The sequence below is a fragment of the Panthera uncia genome (assembly GCF_023721935.1).
Source record: "Panthera uncia isolate 11264 chromosome A1 unlocalized genomic scaffold, Puncia_PCG_1.0 HiC_scaffold_16, whole genome shotgun sequence".
Lineage (NCBI taxonomy): Eukaryota > Metazoa > Chordata > Mammalia > Carnivora > Felidae > Panthera > Panthera uncia.
Window position 1 is genome coordinate 48,378,400 of NW_026057576.1, and position 15,017 is coordinate 48,393,416.

The window sequence follows — 15,017 nt, forward strand, 5'->3', positions numbered from 1 at the left end:
TGTAGATAATCTTTTTTCATTGCTTAGAAGATAGATAATATATGAGCAATATCCGTAACTTTGTAGATAATCTTTTTTCATTGCTTAGAAGATAGATAATATATGAGCAATATCCGTAACTTCTATCCATATCTATCAGTTTGTTCCTGAACACAGTCCTGAGAAAAAAAATAATATAATGAACATGTGTCCATATATGCTAGTCCATTGATTTGGGGAGTGGTTTTTTAGGACATATAAATAAGGAATGAAACTCAAATGAACAATGTAGAATTAAAATTCACTTCCCATTCTTTTTCATGTGCAGCAATTCAGTCATTGGTTTCAGAGGTAAAAAAAAAAAGCATTAGGTATTGGATACAAAGAATATAGGTAGAATTGACAGTCAATGATTTTAAAACAAAGGGAAATATTGTTATTTGAAAGAAGAGCTTACATTTCTAAAAATTTCACTTGCATAAAATTATCAGGCTTTAAGTGAGTCACATTTGAGCAGCTACTGTGTACCGTCCATTACAACAATTTTATCCTCCCCCCAGCCTTGACTTTTGCAAAGGGATTTTCCAGGGCAATAGGTAAGATTATCGTCTCTGAACATGCTGATAGGAAGCTAACAACTTAAGTTCCTGTGTGTGAGAACCAGGGCTCCCTCTTTACTTGTGGAATGAACATGAAGGGTTGTTTTCCCCTAGTATGCTGTAACTATTCAAGACATGCTTGTTTGTTGTTGCCCATGGTAGTAAAAATGTTTAGTATTTGACCCGTCAACTCAAAATTAAGGTTTCTAGATGGTGGTAACCCTTTTTGTGTTTAGCTCCTCACTAATGCATGATGCCTAATTAACTCAAGGTTTGAGGGTAAGTTGCTTAGATGACAGCTGTTAACTGGTGATGCCAACAGGATCAGGTTGAGGAGCTAAATACTCAAGACCTGTCAACATGAAAGTCAGTGATTCTCAACACTGATTGCAGAATAGGATCACCTGGAAACTTAACTGGGTGGGATGATCAGGTTGGAAGTGCAGATTCATTTAATCAGAGCCAGAGGTAGAGGAAGCCTGGACAGAAATATTTTTTAAAAACTTCCCAGGGACGGTTCCTATTGTGTAGACAGGATTGAGAAACTGGGGAGTGGCTCCTTTTCTGGCAGAAAGAAGAGAATTGAGCCACTGATTTCACCTGCCTTAAGAGAAGGTTTTGATTACAGACGTTTCAACATGATATTGTTTCTTCTGTTAGATAGGAGGTTCCCAAAGTGGTCAGAAGACTGGTAACATCAGTGTCTGGGAACTAGTTAGCGATGCAAATTTTCAGACCTTCTAAAACAAAAACTCTGGAGATGGAGCATAGAGCACTGTGTTTAAAAAAAAAAAATCCAGTTGATTCCAATATATCTTAACGTTTGAGAACCATCGTTTTCAGTAAAGTCTTGGCTAACATAGGTATTTAGAGGCCAACAATTGAAGCTCTCCACACTCATCACCCATTTAGAGTTCAGTTAAATGGAAAGTACCTGATCAATGAGACCTACATCTTACCTGGATGAATAAACAGCTTCATCATGAGAATATAGTAGTGGACCTAGATGGCATTTTATTATTTTAAGAGCCTTCCAAGAGTAATGAGTTACATGGCATAAAGGTTCACATCCAAAAGTTAGTGCTCTTCCAAGGAATATGTTGTGAATATTTTTTTTATTCCTTCATTATTAAAATCCCTGAAGCAAAATGGCCTCTCCCAAAATTGGAATACATTACATAACAAATCACTTCTCTGGTGGTCAAAATTAGACTCAGAGTAATAGACTCTCAAGTTCTTCTTCTCCCATCTGAAGAACTAAATTGGTATCAAGGCAAGAAAACATATTTTATACTCTGTTGATGAGTTAAGCCCTCTAAGAGTTGTAAGGATAATTGGAGTTCTTCATCACTACTACAGCTTGACTCTCCAAGTATTTTATTTATTTAAGGAAAATGTCATCTATATTCTCTCTCTGGTCTGTAAGTTTCAAGGATTCTTGTTACTCTCACATTTGGTTTTCTTTTTGACACATAAATTTTTTCCTACCATATGTCTACTCTCAACTTTGAATCCCCATACAGTGCAGAGTGCCTTCCTTTTTCTATTGCATCTGTTTCTTTTTGATAAGCTGTGCCCTTTCACTGTTGCACATCATGAATCTCATCCCATCAAGTTTCAATAATATCTTTCTGTTCATGTGTACTTCTTTGGCTTTAAAATTGAGATAGGAATTTTAGCCTGGGATTTTGAATATTCAGATATAATCATCCGGGTCTAATTACTAAAGAGTTAACTGCCAATTAAAATTCTCTTTCCGTGTAGAGAATATAGTCAATGGTATCGCAGTATTATTGTGTGGTGACAGATGGTAGCTACACTTGTGGTGATCCTAGCATAACGTGTAGAGATGTCGAATCACTATGAAAATAATGTAACATCATTGTGTGTCAACTATAGTAAAATTTTTTTTTTTTAATTCTCTTGCTGTTCATGGAATCACAGAAATACAGGATTAGAAGGAATTCTGAGTTTGCATGGAAACTCTCTGCTTTATGGTTTTTCTTTTCATGTAACAATCATTTTACCTAGTAATTAGAAATTTTAAATTTATTTTTTGTCTTTGCCTTTCAAACTGTAATTTATTTCTTATTAGAATATTTTTAATGTGTATTTATTTTTGAGAGAGAGAGAGACAGAGAGAGCATGAGTGGGGGAGGGGCAGAGAGAGGAGACATAGGCTCTGAGCTGTCAGCACAGAGCCTGACGCGGGGCTCGAACCCACCAGCTCCGAGATCATGACCTGAGCCAAAGTCGGATGCTTAACTGACTGAGCCACCCAGGTGCCCCCAAACTGTATTTTAAATACCTTTCCCGGGGCGCCTGGGTGGCTTCATCCATTAAGCGTCCGACTTCAGCTCAGGTCATGATCTCACGGATAATGCGTTCAAGCCCCGCCTTGGGCTCTATGCTGACAGCTCAGAGCCTGGAGCTTGCTTCAGATTCTGTTTCCCTCTCTCCAGCTACAAATTTTACTTCTTCTTTACAGCACCTACACAATTTATAATTATATATTTAGTTGTGAGATACTTTTTAAGTGCTTACCGTCCTTATTAGATTATAACCCCACAAGGGAACAGGGGATATCTATTTCTTAATCTTTTGTCTCCAGTGGTTAGCACTATACTTACAAAGTACCTGCTCAATAATTAGGAGTTTTGCTAGTTACTCTGCTACAAAGGGAAGTGGGGAATGCTGGCATGTGTTATACAACAACCTGTATCCTTTTGTCTCACTTATAAAACATATGTCATTGCAGCAGAACATTTTGAAAATAACTTACTTTCTTCCTATTGGCCCCTAGACATTGGTAATGTGTTTTAGTTGACTAGAGTCCACCAATTCCACTTATATACATGGACTGTTGATCTCAGCTAAGAGAGCTGCAACTAAAGAAACACCTATGTCACCAACCTAATAAATTGGTACACACAGACCTTTTTAAACTAATAACAATCAGTAATAGTAACTGATAGCGAGTTTTAGATAAATGCCAAGCTCTGAGTTAAGCACTGTGTATATATTATCTCTTAAAAAATGTATATGAGATAAATGCTCTTTTATTATCCTAATTTTCCCTGTGGACACAGGGAGAAAAAACATTACACCCAAAGTCACTTATATATTAAATGGTTGAGTCAGGGTTGTAACTTAGCTCTTTCTGAGTCAAATAAGCACAGGATTTTATCTATTTCTTTGACAAATAATGATAAGATTGATACTTTTTTACAGAAGTTTATTCATTTTGATAGAGAGAGAGCTGAGCAGGGGAGGGAGGGAGGGAGGGAGGGAGGGAGGGAGAGAGAGAGAGAGAGAGAGAGAGAGAGAGAGAGAGGATCCCAAGCGGGCTTCATGCTATCAACACAGAGCCTGACGTGGGGCTCCATCTCATGTTTGGTGAGATAGTGACCTGAGCCACAATCAAGTCGGATGCTCAACCAACTGAGCCACCCAGGTGCCCCTGATTTTATTAAATTACAGTACAGTTGACATACAGTATTAGTTTCAGGTGTTCAACATAGTGATTTGACATTTATATATATTACAAAATTCTCACCACAAAAAGTATAGTTACCACCTGTCACCTTACAAAGTTATACAAAATTGACTATATTCCCTGTAGATTGACTTTTCTAAAGAAAGATATACTTGCTGGATTAGAGTAGATGATCATCATGTCCAGGCAAACTGCCTTTTGTAAATTAATTGAAGGGTACCTATTCACTTACAGAACTGAATTATATATTTAAATCATATGCACTATATATATGCATGCTATATATTATATGCACAGTAATATATATTACATATATTTATTTGCTAGTACATAAGAGTTAACATTTATCAAATGCTTACTGTGAGCCTAATTCTAAATTAAGTAGTATTAAAAGAGGTGTTATCTCATTTAAAGATCATTATGCAGTAGTACATTTGCCACTTAAAAAAAATATGGAATGGTTCATAAATTTGTGTGTCATCCTTGTGCAGGGACCTTGCTAATCTTCCCTGGATTGTTCCAATTTTAGTATATCTGCTGCTGAAGTGAGCACAATACTTTCCACTTTTTATAGGTGACAGAACTGAGGTGCAAAAAGAAATAAGGACACTTTTACTGAGGTCATATCATTTATAAATGATGGAGCCAGGTTTGGAATACAAGACCATTTGACTCATAGGATACATTTATCATCTATGTCTTTCTTCTCAAATCCCTAAACTGACCAGGGATTAAAAGTTTTTAGCAGTATTTTTCACGTGTCTTCTGAGTATTTCTCTGTCATTCGGTACAGTTGGATATATGGAATATTCTCTGTCATGAGAATTTAGGCACTTGGAAATGTACTTAGTAAGTGCAGGCCACCTCAGGGTATTAATTTTTACACTAACTCCTGTTAGTAAGACCTTAGTAAATCCTAAAGTGTTTCTCTTCCTTTAAAGAAAAACATTAGAACCTTTCTTCTCCCCAGTGTCTGACAGTCATAAAAGCTTGACCAGCCTAGGACAAAGAAGTCAACACTTCAATATCAAGTTGATATGAGAGCCTTTAGGATAATGACCATCACTTTTGTAGGTCTTATGCTGCAAACGTGTATAGCATTGCCTAATTAATTTTAGTGGATTGATTGACATGTGCAGTCACCTCATTCTTGTATTGCTACCTGAGACCATACTTTGTCTGGGGCTCGTCTTACCACTTCCTAATTTGTATAAATTCCTCTAGCTCTCAGATACATGGATCTGCATTTGCTTAAGGTTGTGCCTTGTGGATTAGGAAACTTTAGAAACACTTGGAGAAACAATATTTTTCTGAAAACGTAAAACAGGAATTTGTATGTTATGTTTTCAGTTATTCACATATCTTGTCAGATCAAGAACAAAAACTTTGGGATTTAAAAAATTATGCAAATGCAGTAATTCAGCTTGCAAATGAACTATTAGTCATTTTTCTTAGCCTACAGATTTGATTTAATAACATGTTTAAATGTAGACAAGTCTCTTTTAAGTATTTGATCATTCATGTTCTTCTCTCTGGAGAACTTCACTTATGCTAGAACCAAGTTAGCATGTCTAGAAAATGATGTGAAGTAGAGAATTTTGACTATATGACATCAAACTGCACAACCTAGAAGGGATGGATCAAATATTTGAAACATAAAATTTTTCAAAACTGAAGCAGGAAGAAATAGAAAATCTGAACAGACCAATTAAAAGTAACACAATTGATTCAAAAATCAAAAAACTACAAAAAAAGCCCCAAAAGTCCAGGATCAGATGGATTCACAAGTGAATTCTATCAGATATTTAAAGAAGAGTTAATACCTATTCTCCACAAACTATTCCAAAACATAGAAGAGGAAGGAAAGCTTCCAGATAACATTCTAAAACGACAACATTGCCAAAACCAGAAAAAGACCCCCCCCCCCATGCCATACACACACACACAAAACTACAGGTCAATATCACTGATGAACTTACATGCAAAAATTCTCAATGAAATATTAGCAAACCACATACAAAAATACTTTAAAAATAATATTCACCATGAGCAGGTGAGATTTATTCCAGGGATGCAGGATTGCATGGATGGTTCAGTATTCACTAATCAATTGTCATACACCACATCAACAAAATGCAGAAGAAAATCATCCTACACTGACAGTGTGGAGCCTGCTTGGGATTCTCTCTGTCTCTCCCTCTATCTCTTTCCTCTCCCATACTCTCTCTTTCTCTCTCTCTCAAAGTAAATAAATAAACTTAAAAAAAATCAATCACCATGATCAAGTGAGAGTTATTGCTGGGTTGCAAGAGTGGTTCAGTATTCACAAATCAATCAAGGTGCCACATCACATCAACAAGAGAAAGGATAAATATCTTATCATTTCAATAGATGCTGAGGAGCATTTGATGATGTACAACATCCATTCATGATAAAAATTCTTAGCAAGGTAGGTTTAGAGGGAACATACCTCAACAAAATTAAGCCCATATATGAAAACACCCACAGATAATATCATATTCGATGGTGAAAAACTGGGAACTTTTCTCCTAAGGTCAGGAACAACACAAGGATGTCCATTCTCACCAGGTTTATTCAACATGGTACTGCAATAGTTAGCCACAGCATTCAGAAAAGAAAAAGGAATAAAAGGCATCCAAACTGGTAAGGAAGAAGTAAAACTTGTACTGTTCACAGATGACATGATACTGTATTTGGAAAACCCTAAAGACTCTACAAAAACAAGTAAAACTGATAAATGATTTCAGTAAGATTGCAAGATACAAAATCAATATACAGAACTCCGCTGCATTTCTATACACTAATAACGAAGTAACAGAAAGAGAAATTAAGAAAACAATCCCATTACAATTGTACCAAAAATGATCAAATACCTAGGAATAAACTTAACAAAGGAGGTGAAATAACTGTACTCTGAAAAAATATAAAACATTGATGAAAGAAATTGAAGATGACACAAATTGAAAGATATTCTATGCTCATGGAACGGAAGACAAATATTGTTAAAATGTCCATACTACCTAAAGCAATCTACAAATTTAGTGCAATACCCATCAAATTACCAATAGCATTTTTCACTAAACTAGAATAATCCCAAAATCTGTATAGAACCACAAAAGACCCCAAATAGCCCCGAAAAACAAAACTAGAGGTATCATAATTCTAGATTTCAAGATATACTACAAAGTTATAGTAATCAAAACTATGGTACTAGCACAAAAAATAGACACATAGTTTAATAGAAAAGAATAGAAAATCCAGAAGTAAACCCATGATTATATGGTCAATTAATCTTCAACACAGTCAAGAATATGCAATGGGGAAAAGGCAGTCTTTTCAACAAAACTGTGTTGGGAAAACCGGACAGCTACCTGCAAAAGAATAAAATTGGAACACTTTTTACTATATACACAAAAATAAACTCAGATTGGATTAAAGATCTAAATGTGAGAACTGAAACCAAAAATTTTCTAAAAGAGACTGCAAGCAGTAATTTCTTTGATTTCAGCCACAATTTGCTAGATATGTCTCCTAAGGAAAGGGATACAAAAGCAAAAATAAACTATTGGGACTACATCAAAATTAAAAAAAAAAAAAAAAAACCTTTGCCCAGCAAAGGAAATAATCGACAAAACTAACGGACAGTTTACTGAATGGGAGAACATACTTGCAAATGACATATCCAATAAGGGATAGTATCCAAAATGCAACTCAACCCCAAAAAATAAACAATTAAGAAATGGGCAGAAGACATGAACAGATATTTCTCCAAAGAAGACATACAGATGGCGAACAGACACACGAAAACATGCTCAACATCACTCACCATCAGAGAAATGCAAATCAAAACCACAATGAGATGTCACCTCACACCTGTAAGAATGTAAAGTAAAAAACACACGAAAAAAATGTTTGTGAGGAGGTGGATAAAATGGAACTCTTGTGCACTGTTGGTGGAGCTACTGTGGAAGAGAGTATGCAGGTTTCTCAGTAAATTAAAAATAGAGTTACCATATGATCCAGTAATTCTATTACTGGGTATTTACCCAAAGAGTATGAAAACAGTAATTGGAAAAGATATGTGTACCCAAATGTTTATTGCAACATTATGTACAATAGCCCAGATATGGAAACAGCCCAAGTGTCCATCAGTAGATGGATAATTCCATTATATATAATGGAATATTATTCAGGTACAAAAAAAGAATGAAATATTGCCATTTGCAACAACATGGAGGGATGTAGAGGGCATAATGCTAAGTGAAATAAGTCAGTCAAAGAAAGACAAATACTATATGATTTCACTTGTATGTGAAATTTGAAGGAAAAAAACCCAAAGGAACAAAGAGAAAAAGAGACAAACCAGAAAAAAATAGGCTCTTCACTATGGGGAACAAACTGATGGTTACCGGATGGGAGGTGGGGGGGAGACAGGTGAAAAGGATTAAAAGTGTACTATCGTGATGAACACTGAGTAATACGTAGAATTTTGAATCACTGTAGTTTATACCTGAAACTAATACAGCACTGTATATTAACTATACTGGAATTCAAATAAAATAAAAAAAAATAGAGCATAAGAAATACTGTTTGTGATATTATAATAATGATATAATGGGACAGATGATAGCTATACTTGTGGTGAGCATAAAAAAATGATAAACTTGTCAAACCACTAAGTCATACACCTAAACTAAAGTTACAGTGTGTGTCAACTAAAACAAAACAAAACTTTTGGCGGTGTATGCCAGAAAGAAATAGAAATTCTATTTCTAAAGAAAAAAGGAATTCTTTTTTAACAGATGGAAAGAGTGATCAAATATGCATGAAAGGTAGAGACAAAGACAGAGACAACCTCCATAGAAAAATGAAAAGAAAATATAGGCTCAGATGTCCTTTCACTGAAGCCAAGATTTCTTGCAAAGAGAGTGCTCTGAAATCTCAAATTTGTGGAAGGAACTCTCTCTGGCAATTAGTTACTTGTGGTTGGCAAGAGATTAAACTTCTTCACGATGTGTCAAATGTCTTCAGTTTCACTCAACTGCCACAGACACTACCCACACAACAGTAACTGGCTCTGGTTGGCTCAACAAAGATGCTCTTGTGAGTGAATTAAGACCAAAATAACTTTCTCCTCTTCCTAGTCCTGCAGAAGAGAAACAATAGTGAGATTTACAATCAAATTTAGGCCATTCAAAAAGAAGAATTTGCTTTCTCATCTTCTGATTTGAAACATTCAGACACCACTTTTGGTAATACTCTTATTACTCTCAAGAGGACAAAAATGAGTAAACTGTTATAGAGTGAAAGCTGTACCTTTTTTTTTTTCTCAGAATAGACCACATGTTTAAGCATTTCTTTCAGTAGAAATTCCATTTGGTTACTAGGTGGCAAAAATGCTTCCAGTTTTGATAGGAGTCATAATTAGTGACTTTCCATTGGAGTCTAACTGGGAATAACTAATGTCGAAAAGAAGTCACAGATTGGGGCGTCTGGGTGGCTCAGTCGGTTAAGTGTCCGACTTCGGCTCAGGTCATGATCTCACGGTCTGTGAGTTCGAGCCCCGCGTCGGGCTCTGTGCTGACAGCTCAGAGCCTGGAGCCCATTTCAGATTCTGTGTCTCCCTCTCTCTCTGCCCCTCCCCTGTTCATGCTCTGTCTCTCTCTGTCTCAAAAATAAATAAACATTAAAAAAAAAAGAAAAAAAAAAGAAAAGAAGTCACAGATTAAAATGAAGCAAGATTTACTGAGGTTTGTCCTTCATAACCATAGAAAATTTAAAACATAAGGATATCAAATCCACTCTAGTCTGAATTGGATATTGACATACTTGCTGCATTGGGGTCTGTGGCAAGCAGGATTACTGATGCATATAGGCTATAAACCTAATTAAGGAGTTAATGTATGATGGTGTAAGCTGAGATATAAGTTGGAGAGGGATTATGATCTCTAGAAAACTTTGGTGATGAGTCTTAACTAAGAATATCACCTATGGACATGAAGGTATTTGCTCAAACATAAAGACATTTTCTCTGAGAGACTAAAAGCAGTTGCTTCTATTTGGAATAAAAACGCTATTTGGAATATTTGCTCCAAGTCTAGTTCTTTTCTCTTATATATTAGAAACTAGTAATTAAAATGGTATATTAGGGATGCGTGGCTGGCTCAGTCAGTGGAGTGCATGACTCTTGATCTCAGAGTTGTCAGTTTGAGCCCTACGCTGCATGGAGAAAATATTTAAAAACAAAATTTTTAAAAGTAAATAAAATAAAATGAGATAATAATGTGCACGTTGGTTTCCTTGGGCTGCATAATAAAGTAACAAGAACTGGGTGGCTTAAAATTACAGAAATTTATTGTCTCTTCTGAATGCTAGAGGTTCAAAACTGGCGCGTTGATTCTCTCTGAGAACTGTACGAGGAAGTTTTTTCTGTGTCTCTCCTGCAGCTTCTGATGGATCACTGACAATCTTTGGCTCGTAGACACGTAATTCCTATCTCCACTTTTACCTCACATAGTGTTCTCCCTGTGTTTCTTCTGTCTTTTCATATATTGTCTTTCTTTACTCATGTTTGTCTCTGTGTCCAAATGCCCCCTTTTTAAAAGGACACCAGTCATATTGGATTAGAGCCCAGCCTCATGACCCCATTATAACTTGATTATCTCTGTCTGTAATGACTCTATTTTTAAATACGTTTATATTCTGAGGTGTTACCAGGTCACTGGGTTCTTGTCCCAGATACACCAAAGAATTGGAGACCCAAGACCAGAATGGGGAGATAGAGTTTATTGAATAGATAAGTATAGTGCATTTCAAGTGTGCAAGTGGACCACTGCTGGAGCAAGAGTGGCAATGGCACCGAAAAGCTCTAGCTGCATCCTTGTAAGCCTGCTTATCGCATATGTAAATTTGGGTTTGATTGACATTTTGATTGACAGCTCTTTGTTATATAACATTTTGGCCTCTGCGCATGTGCCTACCCATGATGCATTCTGTTATAATTGTAGTTATTTATGTATTGTATATTGATGAGTGTCTAATGAGCTGTTGTTGTGACCTTAAAGGTAGTTAAGGACAATTTGGACCCTTTGTGTGCATGCTTAGCTCTTAGAAGTCCCCTGTGGCTTTTGAGCCAGTTCTGTGCTAGGCTTTTCCTGTGCTAGGCTCTTACGGGTGGCTCTGAAGGTGTGGCTGTTAACCTTCCAGGGTGGCTCCCAGGGGATGGCCAGGATCTCCTCGCTTCTGCCTAACTAACTGCCTGACAGAGGTGCTGGAGGTTAGGACTTCCAACATATCTTTTTTTGAGAGGCTGCAATTCAGCCCATAACAATGTTTTATCAATCAAGCTCTTTTTTAAGGATATGTGTTTCCTAATGTTTTATGCAGATACAGAAGTTGGCTTACAAATCTTATGCATGGAAACAGTGTAAATCCTCTACCTTGTGGAAGCTTTCTGAAACTATAGGCCCATGACACCTGAAACTTGCAGCAGTTACTATAGGTAGGTATTGGAGATGCTAATCACTTTGTAGAAAGTGAAACAGTAACATTTCATCCAAGGTAGCTTTTCCTAAAGAGATGCAAGCTAGAGAAACTCCATTAATGGGCAAGAGAAAGTAGACTGCTCCTTCTTTTATTTGTCTAAATTCAAAGGCAGCAGGAAGGAGACTCTGCTCCCCAGTGCTGTTCCCTGGATGGCACTATTTTAGCACGACGAACAAACAACTACCTACCACAATACTTCTTTTGAAGTTCACATTCAAAGCCTCTAGGGTTCATGCCCATGGACTCTAGTAATAACCACTACTAGCTCATAGTAGTTCTTTACACTCCTTTCCTGTTCCTACTACTATAACAGATTTTATAAGAACTATCTGAACTAGGCACAGGTCACTGATTTCTTCTATTCACTCTACCCTATACACACACGCATACCCCCCCCCCCCCCCCCCAATCAGTAGAGATACAACTGCTCATTCATGTACGGCAACAGTCAGTATTCAGCAAAAGTTCACTCCTTCACCCCAGATGGTGATGAGATCTCCTAGAAAAGTTCTTATACACTAATTCATGTTCTTCCTTTAACCCCATTAATGCTATGAAGTGCTTGCTTTGAACCAGGTTATTAATTGAAATTTATAATTATTAAACTGGAAACAAAACTCTGGAAGGATGAGAAGAGGGGAAAATGCTAAGTAAGCAGCTGCCTCTGGTGTTCACTCCTAAGTCACCCCACTCTTCTCTCAGGGCTTGATGTTTTTTATCATTATTTTTTATTTTTTTAATGTTTATTTATTTTTGAGAGAGAGAGAGAGAGAGAGAGAGCGAGCATGAACAGGTGGTGGGCACATAGAGAGGGAGATACAGAATCTGAAGCAGGCTCCAGACTCTGAGCTGTCAGCACAGAGCCCAATGTGGCACTTGAACTCATGAATGGTGATATCATGACCTGAACCAAAGTCAGATACTTAACTGACTGAGCACCCAGGCGCCCTAAGAGACGTGATTTTGATATCAAAGTAACTTGCTCATCGACTAACCTTAAAGTGTTTAAGAGATACTTTGACATTCTTAATTGGCTGATGACTTACAAAAATTTGAACTCCTGCTTTCCTAACAGCTGTTATAACAATATTCTCAGCCATAAATATGATTCAAGTGTATTAAAAAAAAACTACCCTCATTTGATGAATAGCTTTAGAAGACTTTATACTGTATTTAAATTTCATTTCACCAATGCCTGTATTGAGAAAATATGGTCTTCTAGGCCATTTACTTTTTTAAAACAAGAAAAATGACAGGAATTTAATCAACCCTTATATAGGTAGACTTTGGAGAGGAAAGAAAATAGGTGGATAATTTGACTTGGAGTATGAGAGGAGACAAACATGAAAGAAATAAAACTCTGAAGTTAGGGTTGGAAATCTGTAGCCAATTACAGTCAGACGATTTCTCGTGGTGTGAGAAGTGACTGCAATTGTGGGGCCCAAAGGGAGAGGAAACTCAACAGGGCATCTGTTAGCATCATCCTAGGCACCTTGGGAGCATTAGGTCTATTGTGCATATTGGAAGGCCCACATGTTCCCTACTTTGGTTTAGACACACTCAGCAATCAGCAGCTGGGTTTTATCTTATTATTTAATTTATGGGTATTCTTATGCCCTTAAAATAATCACAATTCCCAATACCCAATTTCTTTCTTCCAGCTTTGCCACCGATTCCACTGTGTTCTTGGACATTCAATCCCCTTTGTCATTCCTTGGTTTCCTCATTTGTAAGCACAGGGACATTACACTTGTCACTTCCTTCTCTCAGACCGCTGGGAAGATTAATGGCATAATATGCTTAAAGCCTGTTGGACTCTTTCGAAACAAGGTGCTACATATGCACAGTATTTCATCCTTATTGATCTCCACTTTGAGGGAAAATTAAGTAAAATGAACACAGCTGGGGTTTAGCTTAGAGTAGGATTCAGGGACTGAAACTATCATTTGGGAAAATAATTCCTCTTACTTTGGAAGAGGGTTTCTGTTCAAGAACCTTGAGAATGAGAGCCTGAACATTTTCCTTCCATAATTGATTCTCTTTGTGATGATTCTCTCTGAGGCTCGTTGTCATCTCATAATTTCTTGGTAACATGCAAAGTTTGTGCTTTTCTCCATAATTTATAGAAACTGTGTCACAGAAAGTAGAAGTCGTCGTAAAAATAAAAAGTGGCAAGTTAAATTATGCAAGATGGAATTTCTATGAAAAAAATGGGGAAAAAGTAAGTTCTATCATTTTTTTTTTCTTCAAGAAATAAAGTTCAGATGTTAGAGTCTGGACTTTTGAAATTGTAGCCATAACTAACAGTATCAAAACAATTGCATTTCTCAGAGCAGAGACCAGGAAACATTTTCACATGGATCATTGGTGTGAGGGGACACATAGGATTCACAAGAGGGCCCCTCAAACCTTTGATCCCATGTACAGGGGATACCGAGGGCCACTAAAAACACTAACATCTTATTGAATATTTACAGGGTTCCTCACATTTCCATACAGTATCTTGGGTTTTTTTTTTTATTATTTAAAGTTTACTTATTTTTGAGAGAGAGAGTGTGTGTGCAATCAGGAGAGGGGCAGAGAGGATATATATATATATAGAGAGAGAGTGTATCCTAAGAAGGCTCCACGATGTCAGTGCAGAGCCCGACATTGGGCTTGATGTCACAAACTTTGAGATCATGACCTGAGCCAAAATCAAGAGTTGGAGGCCTAACCGACTGAGCCACATACATTATCTTGTTTAATCTTCACAACAATTCTATTATTTTCCTCATTTCCAAAGTTAGGTGAAATAACGTGTCTGAGTTCACACAGCTAGGAAGTAGAAAAGCCTGGACTGAAAGTTATCTGGCATAAATCTGTGCCTACCATATTCTACTGTTTCTGAGAAGGAGTCCAGAAGCGGATCAGTGAGTGTGCTTTTGTTAAAACAAGTGTCTGATTCCTCCACTAGGTTGCAAGCTCTTTTGAGGGCATTGAATGTGTCATGTTCATATTGTGGGAAACCCAATCATAAGCCCAGTGTCTGTGCATAGGAAAGATACCTGCAAAGGAGATATTGTTATCTCCTTGATGTAGATAAGAAACCTGAGGCTTTAAGACATTAAGCAATGTGCCCATAATCCCATAGCTGGTAAGGAGCAAAGCCAGGATTGTCATTCAGGACTTCAGACTCTGGTCCATGGCTCTTCCCATGACACTGCAGCTACTTCTACTCTTTTTTTCCTCTGTGTTCCCAAGTTTCTAATTTTACGAGGTTCTTGGTCACATTTTAAGCTCTGTAAGTAACTTAGGGAACATGCTATGTACGTTGAAACAATAGGTACCTTTAGCCTTCAAAAGACAGAGAGACAAGTAGGCATTTATAGTTTCTG

The 15,017-nt window shown here is 37.0% G+C and overlaps 1 long non-coding RNA gene and 1 other non-coding gene across 3 annotated transcripts in view; one reads left to right on the forward strand and one right to left on the reverse strand.

Moving 5' to 3' along the window:
* LOC125933873 (uncharacterized) overlaps positions 1-15,017 on the forward strand; it is a 105,168-nt gene that overhangs the window by 68,263 nt on the left and 21,888 nt on the right. The window lies entirely within an intron of this gene.
* Positions 4,521-4,627, reverse strand: LOC125934245 (U6 spliceosomal RNA). The gene has a single exon (XR_007461282.1). It is a non-coding gene; the product is annotated as a U6 spliceosomal RNA (small nuclear RNA).